This window comes from Stenella coeruleoalba (genome assembly GCF_951394435.1).
Source record: "Stenella coeruleoalba genome assembly, chromosome: 3".
Taxonomy (NCBI): domain Eukaryota; kingdom Metazoa; phylum Chordata; class Mammalia; order Artiodactyla; family Delphinidae; genus Stenella; species Stenella coeruleoalba.
Genome location: NC_137148.1, coordinates 19,946,150 through 19,963,603, shown reverse-complemented (window position 1 = coordinate 19,963,603; position 17,454 = coordinate 19,946,150).

The window sequence follows — 17,454 nt, the reverse complement described above, 5'->3', positions numbered from 1 at the left end:
AATCATTTCACCTGCCATTGATCCTTAACATTCAACTTTGACCACATCAAGAGTACATGTATTGGCCTGTGGCGGCCTGCAAGCCAACGGTTAGCGTTGACAGAGATTGTCTGAGAGTGTCAGCTTGCCGTGTAGCTGACAGGGTCTTGGTGCTCTGGCCAGCTGTCAGGCCTGAGCCTCTGAGGTGAGAGCGCCGAGTGCAGGACATTGGTCCACCAGAGATCTCCTGGCGCCATATAATATCAATCTGTGAGAACTCTCCCAGAAATCTCCGTATCAACGCTAAGACCTAGCTCTACTCAATGACCAGCAAGCTCCAGAGCAGGACACCCCATGCCAAACAACTAGCAAGACAGGAATACAGCCCCACCGATTAACAGAGAGGCTGCCTAAAATCATACTAAGTTCACATACACCCCAAAACACACCACTGGAAGCAGTCCTGCCCACCAGAAAGACAAGATCCAGCCTCATCCACCAGAACACAGGCACCAGGCCCCTCCACCAGGAAGCCTACACAGGCCACTGAACAACCTTACTCACTGGGGGCAGACACCAAAAACAACGGGAACTACGAACCTGCAGCCTGCGAAAAGGAGGCCCCAAACACAGCAAGTTAAGCAAAATGAGAAGACAGAGAAATATGCAGCAGAAGAAGGAGGGACTGTTAACAGAGGGTAGGTAAAAACTCACCAGACCAAACAAATGAAGAGGAAATAAGCAGTCTACCTAAAAAAGAATTCAGAGTAATGAGAATATAGATATACAAAATCTTGGAAACAGAATGGAGAAAATACAAGAAATGCTTAATGAGGAACTAGAAGAACTAACGAGCAAAGAAACAATGATGAGCAACACAATAAGTGAAATTAAAAATTCTCTAGAAGGAATCAATAGCAGAATAACTGAGGCAGAAAAACAGATAAGTGAACTGGAAGATAAAATGGTGGAAATAACTACCACAGAGCAGAATAAAGGAAAAAGAATGAAAAGAATTGAGGATTGTCTCAGACACGCCTGCAACAACATTAAACGCAACAACATTTGAATTATAGGGGTCCCAAAAGAAGAGAAAAAGAAAGGTACTGAGAAAATATTTGAAGAGATTATAGTTGAAAACTTCCCTAATATGGGAAAGGAAATAGTCAGGTGCAAGAAGTGCAGAGAGTCCCACACAGGATAAGTCCAAGGAGAAACACACCAAGACACATATTAATCAAACTATCAAAAATTAAAAACAAAGAAAAAATATTGAAAACAGCAAGGGAAAAAAACATACAAGGGAATCTTCATAAGAGCTGATCTTTCAGCAGAAACTCTGCAAGCCAGAAGGGAGCGGCAGGACATATTTAAAGTGATGAAAGTGAAAGACCTACAACCAAGATTATTCTACCCAGCAAGCATCTCATGCAGATTCGATGGAGAAATTAAAACCTTTACAGACTAGCAAAAGCTAAGAGAATTCAGCACCACCAAACCAGCTTTACAACAAATGCTAAAGGAACTTCTCTAAGCTAGAAACACAAGAGAAGGAAAAGATCTACAATAACAAACCCAAAACAATTAAAAAAATGGTAAAAGGAACATACATATCAATAATTACCTTAAATGTATATGCATTAAATGCTCCAACCAAAAGACATAGACTGGCCGAATGGATACAAAAACAAGACCCATATATATGCTGTCTACAAGAGACCCACTTCAGACCTAGGGACACATACAGACTGAAAGTGAGGGGATGGAAAAAGATATTCCATGCAAATGGAAATCAAAAGAAAGCTGGAGTAGCAACACCCATACCAGACAGAAAATACTTTAAAATAAAGACTATTACAAGAAACAAAGAAGGGCACTACATAATGATCAAGGGATCAAGAAGAAGATATAATAGGGGCTTCCCTGGTGGCGCAGTGGTTGAGAGTCCGCCTGCCGGTGCAGGGGACACGGGTTTGTGCCCCGGTCCGGGAAGATCCCACATGCCGTGGAGCGGCTTGGCCCGTGGGCCATGGCCGCTGAGGCTGAGCGTCCAGAGCCTGTGCTCCGCAACGGGAGAGGCCACAGCAGTGAGAGGCCCGCGTACCGCAAAAAAAAAAAAAAAAAAAAAAAAGAGTAGTCAATCATGACAAAATGCAAATATGAGATTATAAGGGACCAGAATCAAAACCCAATGACCAAGTAAACAACCAAACAACCAAGAGAAGAGTTCAGTGACCAAGACTGGGTAAAAGGTAAAAGTGGAAGCTACAGATGGAATGACTCCTGAAAAGCTGTCTCCACTCTTCTCAGGGTAAGAATTAGGTTTACCCCAGGGTCATAAGCTGCCCATAGATTAGGACCAATCTAGGTCTGAAAATGCCGACCTGAGACATATAACTCACATAGTTCAGGAGACAAAGTAATTTCAGAACCATGTCAGGCAAATGCAGAGCTTTGACAATGTGAGTGTCACAAAGGCATTTTGTGTCAACTTCTGAGAAAGCAGCGGTAATTACCATAAATTACCATTGAAAGATTTCAAAAATGTACGAGGCAATTATCGATATTTTTAGGCTTCTCAAGAGTCCTAGGAGCTTGAAAACTACAGTCTTATGAATAAAATACCTCCTAGAATACTAATATTTTATTTAAACTACATACAATTATACGTGTGTGTATTATAAAAAAGCTATGAGATATTTATGAAGTCATAAAGTTGTATTAGTCAGCTCAGGTGGCCATAACAAAATACCACAGACCAGGAGGCTTAAATAACAGAAATTTATTACCTCACAGTTCTGGAGACCAAGTCCAAGATCAGGGTGTCTATATCTGGTCTGGTGAAGTACTCTTCCTGGGTTTCAAACCGCGTTCTTCTTGCTGCGTCCTCATATGGCAGAGAGAGTACTGGTGTCTCTTCCTCGTCTTATAAGAGCATTCTTATTATCAAATCAGGACTCCACCCTTATGAGCTCATTCAACCTTGATCATCTCCTTAAAGGCATTATATCCAACACGCATGTGATGTCAGGGCTTTGACATATAAATTATGGGGACACAATTCAGTCTATAGCAAAGGTAATATGCAAAATTAAACATTATAATTTATTTATTATTAAATAAACCCCATTTATTTTGGTGGAGACAGAAAACAATGAATAAGTAATAAGAACAAAATTATCTTTATATTCCTACTCCCGGGGCAAATGCTCAATATTATGGCATGTTTCATTACAGCCACAATTCTGTATATGTTGCTTATACAAATAAAACTTTAAAATTTAGTTTTACATGTGTTTTTTTCTATTATAATAAACTTTACTGAAATGATTTCAAAGGCTTTAAAATATTTTAATAAATAATCAGAAAAAAATTTTTGAGTTAAAGACATAAATGGTAGCACATTTTTCATCTTTCATCAGTCTGTCTGCTCTCTATCTTGTTTTTTTCCCAAGGATACATTAATGTAATACATCAGGTTCTCCCCAGTAACTATTCTCATAATCTGTCTCTTTTTGTCAGAACTTCTCAGTGTACCCAGTGTCAACAGTTACCACAAATGGGTCACATATGAGCCAAAGTACAGATCCTCTTGGTGCTCCAGCCCCTGAGTGGGCTCTGGACATACAGGACCTTTTGCTGGTAACAGCCGTGTCTATTAACCCTAGAGCATTGTATAGAATTATAATTATCTATGTGTGTCTCAGTCTGAAAACATTTAGGAGGCATTGCTTAAGTTTCATGTTCTAAGGATACTGTGATGAACACATTCGTGAACAAAAGCATATTCAGCGTTCCACACTTCTTATTAGATTAGACTCCTCTAAGTAAATGACTAGATAGAGGGATAACAGCCTTCAGGCAAATGGTACATATTGCAGGACTGCTTTGTACAGACCTAGTATCAGTTCACACCCCCACTGTTATGCACCGAATTGTGTGCCGTTAAGGAGGCAATTAAGGTTAAATGAGGACCATTAGTGTGGTCCTAATCCCAAAGAACTGTTTTCCTTATAAAGAGAGGAAGAACACCAAAAGTGCACATGCACAGAGGAAAGGCTATGTGTGGACACAGTGAGAATATGTCTGCAAGCCAGGAAGAGAAGTCTCACTAGAAACCAACCCTTCTGGCACCTTGATCCTGGACTTCTAGGCTCCAGAACTGCGAGAAAAGAGATTTTGTTGTTCAAGTCACCCAGTATATGGTATTTTGTTATGGCAGTTCGAGCAAACAAATACACTCACCAACATATTGTGGTCTCCCTTTTTACACATAATTACTTAGTCTTGATGAAATAAAAATATAAACAAGCAAAGAGAAAGAAAGAAAGAGAATGAGAAAAGTTAAATAAACAACTATAATATCTATGATAGTAAATAATATCACACAAACTGTATGTGTGTGTGTGTATGTGTACGTGTGTGTGGTATATTCATAGAGGACTTTTCATAAAGAATTGATTTCGAACCAATTAACTGTAATTACTAATCAGCATTACTTTTACCTGCATGATTTCTAAACTCAAAGAGATTGAGACACTATTACTTTTCCAATGCATATTGTGATTGCCAAAGCAAGTAGTATTTAAAAGACAGAGAGGACAACATGATTTTAGAAATTTATTATGTAGTAATGATTCAGTAAATAAAGAGTGAATTTTGAAATATTTTTCTCAATAAAAAATTGTAACATACTTTAGAAAAAGTGAATTGATTTTTGAGGCGATGGATAGCATTCTCAAAAGCTACCAGTAGATGGTGTAACAGGAGTACTCAAAATTGAGAAAACACCTTTGTACATTTTCTCTATAACCACTCTAATTTTTTTGTTAAGGAGAGTTTTTTTTTTAAAATAATATAAATTACTTTAATATCAGTAAGTTCCTATATAAAGTGTATTTCAATTATCTCTACACTATTTAAAAACTGCCACAACTGATTCAAACATAAATAGCAAGAAAGATATGACACAATGTTTTTCTCCTTTCATTAAGTTCTATGCACAAACATTTTAAAGTTTACTTGCCTGTATGCATTTAGTACTTCATATAGAATATATGCATACTATACATGTGTTTTTTTTCTTCCAACACAGCACATTCACTTTTGTAAGTTTACATTTACGTAACCCATATTGGTCTATGAGAAAATAGTTCCCATGTTATAAAAAATACACAGTCGTACCTCGGTATCAATGCAGGATTGGTTCCAGGAGCCCCCATGGATACCAAAATTATAGTAGGCTCAAGTTCCAGAGCTAGCTCTCCCAATCCACAGTTCCACACTCGGGATTCAACCAACTGAGGATTCTGTAGTACTGCAGGTATGTATTGAAAAAATCCAAGTATAAGTGGACCTGCACAGTTCAAACCCCTGTTGGTCAAGGGTTAACTGTATATTGCTAGAATTGAATTAAACAATATATGTGTTGTTCCCTTAATATCAGAGATTATATATGCATGAAAGAATATATACTTATCTAGTTAACACTGTTTCCATTATTAAAATTTCACGAATTGTCACATGTAGGTGACCTCTCTAAGAGGACTAGTGCAAAATCAAAATAAGTGTGTAAAATACGAAAGAGCAATCCCTTGCACACCCATATAGTCTACATTGTGTGACCACTGCCACAAAAGTTCCCTGTCTACTATGTGGACTGGAATAACAACAATTAATTGATGTGTTGTGGGAAGTAGTGTGATCATGATCATTTTTATAATAGAACTGTGTTTAGCCTCCTTCTTTTCACATTTCTAATTTTTAGGGTAATTTACTCCTGAGATATACCTCCCCATTCCCCTGTTAGGACAGTTTACAGATCATCTAAGATTTGTACAGAAAGTATACACAAGGTAATCGATCGTGATGCTCAACAATTCTTTCCAGTTCTCCACCTACCAGCTCTTGTGCATCACTACCTGCCCTACTTCTTTTCTGAAGTGTGGCCCAATGATCTTTTTTTTTTTTTTTGCGGTACGCGGGCCTCTCATTGTTGTGGGCTCTCCCGTTGTGGAGCACAGGCTCCGGGCGCGCAGGCTCAGCGGCCATGGCTCACGGGCCTAGCTGCTCCACGGCATGTGGGATCTTCCCGGACCGGGGCACGAACCCGTGTCCCCTGCATCGGCAGGCGGACTCTCAACCACTGTGCCACCAGGGAAGCCCTTTTTTTTTCCCAATGACCTGTTTTTGACACATTACTTTGTGGAGAAGATTTGTGAATTTGTGAATAGGATTCACCATAACTTTTTCCCTGCAGAATTTGAACTTTATTGATTAAATAAACTCATATTTATTAAGAATATAGGACAGTGCCTGGTACATAGGTAGTACTGGACCAAGGACTTATGATTGGCCATTACTTACCTATTGGATTGGCTTGAAAAACTTTAGTCAGGCTTCTCTCCTCCTCATAGGTCCTAAACTTTGGCTTACCCTAAGTTTAAGCAAGCACTAACTAGGGTGCATAGCATGCCCCCACCCCCGCAGCAGCTCATTTGAAGAATCTGCTGACCACCAGAAAAGCACTTCCTGCTGAAGCACTTGATTTTGCCACCTACTCACCCAACCTGCTTACCTTACTCCCCACAAAGTTCCTGCTAATTCTGCTTGCCTCTTCCTGCAAGAGATAACCTTTTCTCTGTTTGATTCTGAGATACTTGCAATCCTGAGGTCATACTGTTCTCCCTAATGTATTGCAAATAAGTCTTTTAAAATAAAGTCTCTAAGTCATTATTTTTTGGCATACCATATAACTGCTTGCTATTGTTATCAGCATCTATAAAGATTGTTCTATGATTTTGTCATTTTTTATAGTAAAGTATACTGATATATTTTCTAAAGTGGGCACATACTGAGTTCTTTCAATAGACGTAATTAAAAGTATGCTGCTAGTATGTATCTCATTATCTTTAGCTAAAATCTGTACCTATATAAAATGAAACATTTGAAATTACTGGCACTCAATTATTTGATCTATAAAATTGGCAATTTCACATGATTCAGCCTAAAATTTTGATAAGTGAGAAGAGTTCATTTCTTGTTTTTTTTTTGTATTAACATTCCCTGGTTGATGTTGGTTTATAAAATGAATTGGGAAATTTCTAGTACGTATTTGTTTTTGCTGTTAATGTTAACCTGAAATTATTTATAAATGTGATAAATCCCAATTTATTAAATACTTATTTGATCTTTCATGCATATGTCAGGAGTGTTTTGATATTTTGTTTTTCTTGTAAATCTGTTAAAGTTTTTTACTTCATTTTGACAAACTGTAAGGGCAATTAGAGATTTCTTAACAAACTTATTATTTGATTGGCTAAAGTTGTATATTTTTATTCCTATTGCTCATTGAAAACCATGCATAGTCTCTCTCTTTTAATGCTTATCGCTAAACTTTGACATAGAAATATGGAATATATCACTTATCAACATGTGGAACTATTTACTCCCAAGACAATAATTTTAGCATTCTTTTCTTTCTGCTACTCAAAACACCTTCTGCAGTTCGCCTGATATCACATTAGGTGGTATTTTACATTCTGATAGCTATTTTTTTAAGATTTTGTTTTTTAAGAGTAGTTTCAGGTTCACAGCAAACTTAAGGGGAAGATACTAAAATTTCCTATATACCTCCTGATCCCAGACATGCATAGCCTCTCCCATAATCAGCATCCCCCACCACAGTGGTACATTAGTTATAATCAATGAATTTACATCGACATGTCATAATCATCCAAATCCGTAGTTTACATTAAAATTCAGACTGCCTATTGTACATTCTATGGGTCTGGACAAATGTACAATATAATGACATGTATTCACCATTATAATATCATACGGAGTATTTTCACTGCTCTAAAAGTCTGTTCTACCTATTCATTCCCCCACCCTCATCCTGGCAACCACTGATTTTTTTTACTCCCTGGTTTTGCCTTTTCAAGATTGTCATATAGTTGGAATCTAATAGAATGTAGCCTTTTCAGATTGGCCTCTTTTGCTTGTTTAGTGATATGCATTTAAGGTTCTCCATGTCTGTTGATGGCTTCATAGCTCTTTTCTTTTCAGACCAGGATAATATTCTATTGTGTAGATGTATCACACCTTATTTATCTATTCACCTAGTGAAGGGCACCTTGATTACTTCCAAGTTTGGCAGTTATAAAGCTGTTATAGACATCCATGTGCAGGTTTTTGTGTGGACATAAATTTTCAGCGACTTTGGGTAAATACAAAGGACCACGATTGCTGGATTATACATTAAGAACGTTTAGTTTTGTAGGAAACTGCAAAACTATCTTCCAGAGTGGCTGTGTCACTTTGCATTCCCACCTGCAGCGAATCAGAGTTCCTGCTGCTCCACGTCCTCACCAGCACTTAGTGTTGTTAGTGTCCTGGACGTTGGCTATTCTAATAGGAATTTAGTGGTATTTCATGGTTATTTTAATTCCCTTTTCCCTAATGACATATGATGTGGAACATATTTTCATGAACTTTTTTGCCATCTTATATATTCTTTGGTGAAGTGTCTGTTAAAGTTTTCATCTCATTTTGTTGAATGGGTTGTTTTCTTATTGTTGAGTTTTAAGAGTTCTTTTTATATTGTGGATAACAATCCTTTATCAAATGTGTCTTCGAAAATATTTCTCCCAGTCTGTGGCTCTTCCCTTCATTCTCTTGACATTGTATAATGCAGAGCAGATGTTTTTAATAATAATGAATTACAGCTTATTAATTATTTCTTTCATGGATTATGTCCTTGGTGTTGTTCTAAAAAGTCAACCCCATGCCCAAGATTGTTTAGGGTTTCTCCTATATTATCTTCTAGGAGTGTTACACTTTTGCATTTAACATATAGATCTGTAATATATTTTGAGTAACTTCTGTAAAGGATGTAAGATCTGCATTTATTTTATTTAATTAATTAATTTATTTATTTTGCATGTGAATATCCAGTTGTTCCAGCATCATTTGTGGAAATGATTCTCTTTTTCCACTGTATTGCCTTGCCTTTGCTCCTCTGTCGAAGATCAGCAGACTATATTTACACAGGTCTGTTTCTGGACTCTTCTTTCTGTTCTATTGATCTATATGTCTATTCTTTCACCAATACTAGTGTCTTAAGTACTGTAGCTTTATAGTAAGTCTTGAACTCAGGTAGTGTTAGTCCTTCAACTTTGTCCTTCTCCTTCAATACTGTGTTGATTATTCTGGGTCTTTTGTCTTTCCATATAAAATTTAGAATGTTTGTCAATATCTGCAAAACGAACTGCAGAGATTTTGATTGTGACGGCACTGAGTCTATAGATCAAGCTGGGAAGAACTGACATCTTGACAACATGGGATCTTCCTATTCATAAAAATGGAATATCTTTCTATTTATATTTTTTGTTGATTTTGTTCATCGGAGGTTTGTAATTGTCCTCATATAAACCTTGTATAAGTTTTGTTAGATTCTGATTGCTATCTTAAAAAGTCATTTAAAAACATTTGTAATATGTATCAATAAATCAAACCAAATCTGGAATAAAAGATTTTATTTGAGGAGACAATTTTAATAAGAAGAATGCACCTACCAAAAGATCTGCAAGCATCTTAAATATTAGGCATAAAAGGGCTTTTATAGAAAGGATAAAACAAGGCTAGAAGGAACAAGGTTCAGGAATTTGGACAAGAAATGTTAGGGGCAACTCTGCCTTCTAATTCTGCCTGGGGCTGGGGATGTGTCTAAACTCAAAATCCTTTGGGTCCTAATCTACAGAATATAAGTTAATGTGAGGTAAATATAAATTCTGAAGGCAATCATTCGGTACATCATGGATGTATTAGTCAAGGTTCTCCAGAGGAAAAGAACCAATAGGATATAAATACATATATAATTTATAATTTATTTATAATATATATTTAGTTATTTACTTTAAGGAATTAGGTCATGTGATTATGGAAGTTGGCAAGTCCAAAATCAGCCGGATGGAAAACCAGGGAAGAACTGACATTGGAGTTCAAGGCTCAAGACCATCTGCTGGCAGGTTTCTCTCCTGTTCAGTCTTTTGTTCCATTCAGGCCTTCAGTTGATTAGATGAGGCCCACTTACATTATGGAGGGCAATCTGCTTTAATCAAAATCTACAATCTCAATGTTAATCTCGCCCAAAAATACCCTTAAAGAAACATCCAGCATAATAAAATTTGACCACTTTTCTGGGCATTGGGGCCCAGCCAAGTCTGACACATAAAATGAACCATCAAAATGAATATGAAGACTTTTTTTTTTTTTTTTGCCAGTCTCTCTTCCTGAATGCACTGTGACTTATCTAGTAATGTGCATGGAATTATCTGGGATATTAATTATATAGTTAGATTTTTTTTTTTTGCCAGTCTCTCTTCCTGAATGCACTGTGACTTATCTAGTAATGTGCATGGAATTATCTGGGATGTTAATTATATAGTCAGATTTCCAGACACCTCTGTTTAATATTTCAATTCATTAAATCTCAGATAATGGACATGAATTTACAATTTTAGCAGTCTCCTAGGAGGGATTCAGGTACAGGTGGTCATGCACCTTACTTTGAGAGACACTGTTAGTGATTTTCTCCTGACATTCAGTGTTTAATTAATGCTTTATGAAGTAATGGAGATTTTAACCACCTGCAATTGTTCATCACGGGCATGTTTAATAGTCTGGAAATAACATGTTGTGATCTATAATATTCTTTGAATCCATTAGTTTCTTTTACTTTTTTTTGTCATTAATTTACTAGGCTCATTATGTTTACATTTTTTACCACTCTGAGTAATAAGATTTGTTAAATGTGGACTCTGAGTATCATTCTCTGTAGATATTCTTTTAGCTGTTTTATTTATTTGGTGTTAAGACTGTCAATGAATCAGTTGAATAATAATACCAAAAGTTTCTAGCAATTTGCTTATGAGAACATGTACATGTTTTAAAAAATACATATGCATGAAATTGTCTACTCAATTCAAAATAAATAGAAACAAATTACAATGAAAATAAATATATATTAATTAAAAAAATATAAGTATATTTATAATAAGTATGCAAATGCAATAATTTTTTATTTGGCAAAATTTCTAAACCTTGAAGTTTTTGTGGTGTTTGGATAGATACAGTGAATGTGCCACATATATATAATAATGATAATCCCATTTTCAGTAGAATTATCATTTATAATATTGGATGCTATAAGACAATTGAAAAATGCCTTCAAATTTTGAGCAAAAAATATTTGTCAAGTATGGAAACAATATGTATTTCCTTATACCTGTGCTTGCCGACAGATAACACTTCTGCACATTTTTTACAAAGAAATTAATCAAGAATGAATTCCAGAATAAGAAAACCAATAGAAAATGTGTGATACAAGAAGTAGTGGCTTATATGAATTGTAAAATGTAATAAAATGTCAAAAACATTAATATAGAGGAAGAGGCACATTTTTTATTTAATTTATTTTTAAAATGTCAGTACTTTATGTCAGTAAGTTGCAAACCACTGTAAACTTTTTTTTGCATTAAATAACATGGTATCAAAGTACTCTATAATTTAAATTACAGATTTTCTAACTTTTCATTCATTCTTTCTTTATTTATTTTAAAGTGGAGGACTGTTCTGTTTAATATCTAAATAACTTCTCCTCAGTTCTGAATTCCATTACTTCCCAAGTTCTAGGGAAACTTACACTGTTGATTGTCCTTTTCCAGATATAACTTCAAAACTACCCTCTCTACCTGATCTTCCATATCTGTATTTCAATACATTATATCCCATCCAATATTAAAGATTAAGTAACTTTATATCAGATAAAGTTTAACTCCTTTGTTGCAACTTTTTCCTATAGCTAATACTGAAATCCTCCTTTCATCAGAAAAACTACAGAAACTAGCTCTGCTCCTTATCCTCTTTTAAAGTCTTCAATTTGGTTTAATTTGGCCTATGATATTACCTCTCAGGTTAAACGCTTTTTTATAAAGCAGCTTTTATCTTTAAACGCATATAAGCAAATCCAAAGGATTTGCATGCTTATTTCTTTATTAAATTGTTTCCACCATCTGTTCATAGATATAGATATAGTTATAGATATAGACATAGACATAGAAATAAATATATTTGAATTTGCTTTCACACCTGTGGCAATAAGTTAAAAGTACCGCCCTGGTATTTCAAATGAATACAATATAAAATTCAGTAATATGTTTTAAAGATAATTAGAACATCATCGTTTTCCAGTAGATGAATTAAAGTAGATTAGATTTATTTAAATAATTTATATGCTTTTGTACATCTGTTATTTTGTGTATTTAAATATATTTGAGTATAAATTTATTTTACATTTTGGCTATACTAATATATTAATATTTTTAGGCAATCATAGGAAGTTATACATTCTTCATTTCTAAAATATTATAACTTATGGGACTTCCCTGATGGTCCAGTGGTTAAGAATCCATCTTCCAATGCAGGAGACACGGGTTTGATCCCTGGTCGGGGAACTAAGATCCCACATGCCACAGGGCAACTAAGCCTGCGTGCCACAACTACTGAGCCTGCGAGCTCTGTAGCCCGTGCGTTGCAACGAAGAGCCTGTGTACCACAACGAAAGACCCTGCATGCTGCAATGAAGATCCCATGTGCCGCAACATAAGACCCGGCGCAGCCAAATAAATAAATATTTTTAAAATGTCAATTTATGACTTAAAAATAATAACTACAGTGGATAAACTTGGCAAACACTTGAACAAGTGAGTAATGTTGGTTAACATCATCAATATATCATGCGTATGTCAGGTACCCCTCCCAGACAAATGTGAACAGAGCACATAACCTGTTTTATTCTTTCCAAGAAAACTTGTAACTTCAGTCTAATAATATGAAAAGAGAAAGAAAATTCTAGATTATGACTTCTATACCTGGTCCACATTCCTCAACATTATAAAGATCATGGAAAATAGGAAAGGGGAAAACGTCACACATCGGGGGAGCTTGGGGGGACCTGACAACTAAATACAATGTGGTATCTTGGATGCGATCCTGGAAAAGAAAGAAGACATTAATGGAAAAATAGGTGAAATCCAAATAAAATCTGGAGCTTAGTTAATAGTGACATAACAACATCAATTTCTTAACTTGATAAATATACCATGGTAATGTATGGTGTTAATCATGTGGGAAACTTGATGACGGGTATTCAAAAAATCTCTGTATAACATTTTAACTTTTCTCATTCCAAAATAAAAAGTTTAATTGAAAAGACTTACGTATACTTGTATGTATGTATATATGTATGTATTTACTATGGGCCTCAGGTACATTTGTTGATTGTACATATTATCATCATTTATATCTGTTTCCTTCACAAAAGAATGATCTGTATTAATAGCTTTTTACTTTTGTAGATGCTTGTATCAACTACCGACAATGACAGTTTTATTTCTTGTTTCTTCAGTAGATTGATTACAAAAATGTCTCTGACTTCTGAGCCCACTTTGCGTCTATATCTTTAACAATGTTACTTTGCAGCTTCTCTTATGATGAGATTGAGTTTATTTCCTCATTCCAAATTTCTGCACTAGCCTTATGACTTGCTTTTGCCAATAGCATGTAGTAGAAATACTGTTGTACCACTTCCAAATGTAAGCCTCAAAAAGCCTGGCATGCTTCTTCTCACTCTCTTGGAAACCTGCTGCTGCCATGGTGAAAGGTTTTGGCTAATGCGCTGGATCCTGAGAAATACATTGTCTGATCATACCACTTAACCCTGCAGCCAGCCAGCCAAGTGCCAGGTATGTATCAGAGGTCTTCCTAGAACACCCAGTCTCCAGCCAGACACATATAGCTAACCACTGAAATATAATCAGCCCAACTGAGATCAGCCAAACACTACTTGCTCAAGTGATCTATGGACTCATAAAAATTAATAAACGGCTCTTGTTTATTTCTACTATGGAATAAGTAACAGAAACAGCTTATCATACATATATAGTTTTTCTTTATATTTTATCAAAGTTTTTGGCATATTATTTTAAGTAATTAAAGGAATTCATTTCTATGCTAGTCTGACAAGTAATTTTATGCATACAGTGTTTTAGATTCATCACCTTTTCTTTATCTCTTGAAAAAATCAAATAGTTTTCTCTATTAATATATTGCTTTATATTTACAGATATTTTGATAAGTCATCTTTACATCCTTTATATATATATAGCAGAGTTCATTTTGTCCATTTAAAAAAATAAATTGTGGTTTCAATTGTATAATGCTGTATCTAGAATTTGATTTTCATTGTAATTTATAAGTGAAATAGGTCTACATATATCCTTTCTGCATTGTCTTTTAGAATTTAAAAAGTCAATAGTATACTAAATATGAAATGAAGAGCTGGACACGGTCTGTTCTTTCTTTTTTTTAAACAACTCTAAGAAGTTAACAGCTTCTTGGCATCTAGGTAGCAGTTAACTACAATAACATCTTGCAAATAGCCTTGTATTAGGAAAACTTTTCTTTTCATTTTGAGTTCTTTTCCATGAAAAACTTTTCATGTTTTTCTCTATTTTTGTATTTTATCTATTTTACTGATTTCTGCTCTTTATTTCTCCTGATTTTTTCTTATTGACACAACATCTTCTTCAGTTGTCATTGTGTAACTGATTCTAATACTTATTTGGCCAAGAACTAAATAGGAAATTACACTTGAAGAGTCAGAACAGGTGGAAGGATATACTCTACCAGGTGCCAAGGATTAATGAATATAAGGTATTCATTCCACTTCCAGAATAGCAACCTAAAGAGTGTAAGTACAGAAGTGCACCTATTCCCCAGCAAAACAACTACACCTGAAAATTATTTTTAAAATAACCATTTAAAGTCTGAAAATTTTCCTAAAGGTATACTGTAAGTTAAGAAACATGCATTTAAGAAAGTTTACCAAATCTTATACATATGAAAAAGACAGTGAGAGTCTTTAGCACTTGAGCTACGACAATCCTCCTTGTTCCACCTGCTCCCCTATGTGACGCCTATGTGACGGAAATGCAACTTGAACAAATACATCCAGACAATTGGGCTCCATCTTACTTCAGCTCCTAGTCAAGGAATATAGTATCTCACCAGGAGAGGCAGGCCACAAGCATTTCTCATTTCCCCGTTCGGGGTCACAGAGTATAACCTGGAAGCTATGGCTATGAGATCAGGGTCTCCCTTCTTCCACCCATCTCCCACTCATAGGATAGAGTCTCTACTCCAGGCACACCCAAGGATATTGGAACCCTGATTACTCTTATCCAGCTTGCTCAAGTGGTAGAGATTCCATACCAGGAAGGTCAGATTGCGAAAACTAGATGTTACCATTCCAGCCTAGCCCCTACTCTTAAAGAAGGAGGTCATTTTAAGAGAAAAGAAAATAAGCCATATTCCCATTTTGAGATGAGGAACAGTGTGGCTCAGTGATTTTCAAACACAGAAGGCAGAAAGTTCATAAGGACAGGCAACTCCAAAGCTCTCCCTGAAGGAACTCACTTTAGTTGAAACAAAATGTGGCCAAGTTCAAGCTTAAGGGTGCTTTCAAATACAGTGAAGATTATGAATGGGAAACAATTAAGAGGAAGCTGGTAGATTCTTTTCAAGAACCATGAAGCGTGACAGCTATAAAGGACCATAATGGAGTCAGAACAAACAACATGAAATTCTTCAAAAAGTACCCCAGCAAAGAAGCTCACATTTGATTGTGTATAATCATGGAACCATTTATGTAGGTTCATCTCCAAGGATTCCGAGGTATTTTAGTTTTACCTTCAAGTATCCCAATTGTCCTAGCCACTACTGCCACCCACAGGACCTCCAGAGTCTTAGCTACTGAAGACCTCTGCAGTCTGTGCCAATGTTTCCCACAGCTGATGGAGTTAAAAGATTAGAAATGACAAAATTCCCCCTTAACAGTAAAGTACATACATACATTATTTTGCATTAATCTATCAATCATATATTGAATGTAAAAGATCCAAAACATCAAGTGATGTACATGGTTTGGTTCCATGTGTTTAAAATTAACAATTAAGTGTTTGATGTTTGGATGAGGAAGGGGAGACATGTATAGAGATGGTAAAGGGAAGTTTTTTTTGTTTTTTGGGGTTTTTTTTTTTTTTTGCGGTACGCGGGCCTCTCACCGTTGTGGCCTCTCCCGTTGCGGAGCACAGGCTCCAGACGCGCAGGCTCAGAGGCCATGGCTCAGAGGCCCAGCCGCTCCACGGCATGTTGGATCTTCCCGGACCGGGGCACGAACCCGTGTCCCCTGCATCGGTAGGCGGACTCTCAACCACTGCGCCACCAGGGAAGCCCTGAAGGGAAGTTTTAAGATTGGTAATGATGCTCCATCTCTTGGCTTTGGTAATTACATTGGTATGTTCATTTTTGAACCATTTGGTAAGCTATATTTATGATTTTTGCATATTTCTTTATGTGTTGTAATTCAATAAATACTATTTTCCCCTAAAAAAACTAAAAAGCTAAAAAACTCCTCCCATGTGATGCAAAATAAAATTCAAAGACCTGAACTGGGCAAACAAAATAATATATGGTTGGTTCCCCATCTCTCTACATATTGAACTGTATGGATTAACTAAAACCCAATGGAAAAGTAAAAGTTATACTAATAAATACTTACTGACTAAAAAAACAAAAGTCAAAGTAAATGATTTATGTAACCAATTAAAGAATTTTTAAAAATACAATTATATAAACCCAAGGGAAAAAAAAGCATAATGAATGTAAAATTAAAAATAATAAATTAATAAATTAGAAATTGGAATATATAAGGTAGAAAAAATCCAAATTATATTTTGTAAGAATAGATTAAAAATTTTAAGTAATTCAATAAAAATGCATAAATACTCCAAATATGTAATAATAAGTTAATGGCTAACATAAAAGGAAAATCAAAAGTATTATAATGGACAACTTTGATAATGCTATGGAAATAAAGTAATGACCTCAATCAAATGTGTTATTTTCTAAACATATATTCTTCACCACAGCTTTCCCCAGAAGATAGAAATAAAATAAAATCAGATGTATTTGTATAGAAGAAATAGATAATTAAATAAAATCTCTTATCTCCTTACAAAACAGAACTATCCCCTAATATTTTCATTGAGAATTACTATATAAACGTCAAGGAATTTCTGTTTTGCCAATCAGGATGGGTATTAAAAATGAGTAGATTTGTCATAAAATCGTGTAAACACTTTTTTTCATTGACAGTGGAAATGGCATAGTACAGTCAGCCCTCCATATCCTCAGATGTGAAACCTGCAAATATAGAGGACTTACTGTACATTTACTGAAAAAATTCCAAGTATAAGTGGACCGACACAGTTCAAACCCCTTGTCGTTCAAGAGTCAACGGTATATTTATCTATCTACCTATTTAGCTATTTTATTTATGTATATCTGGGGCCT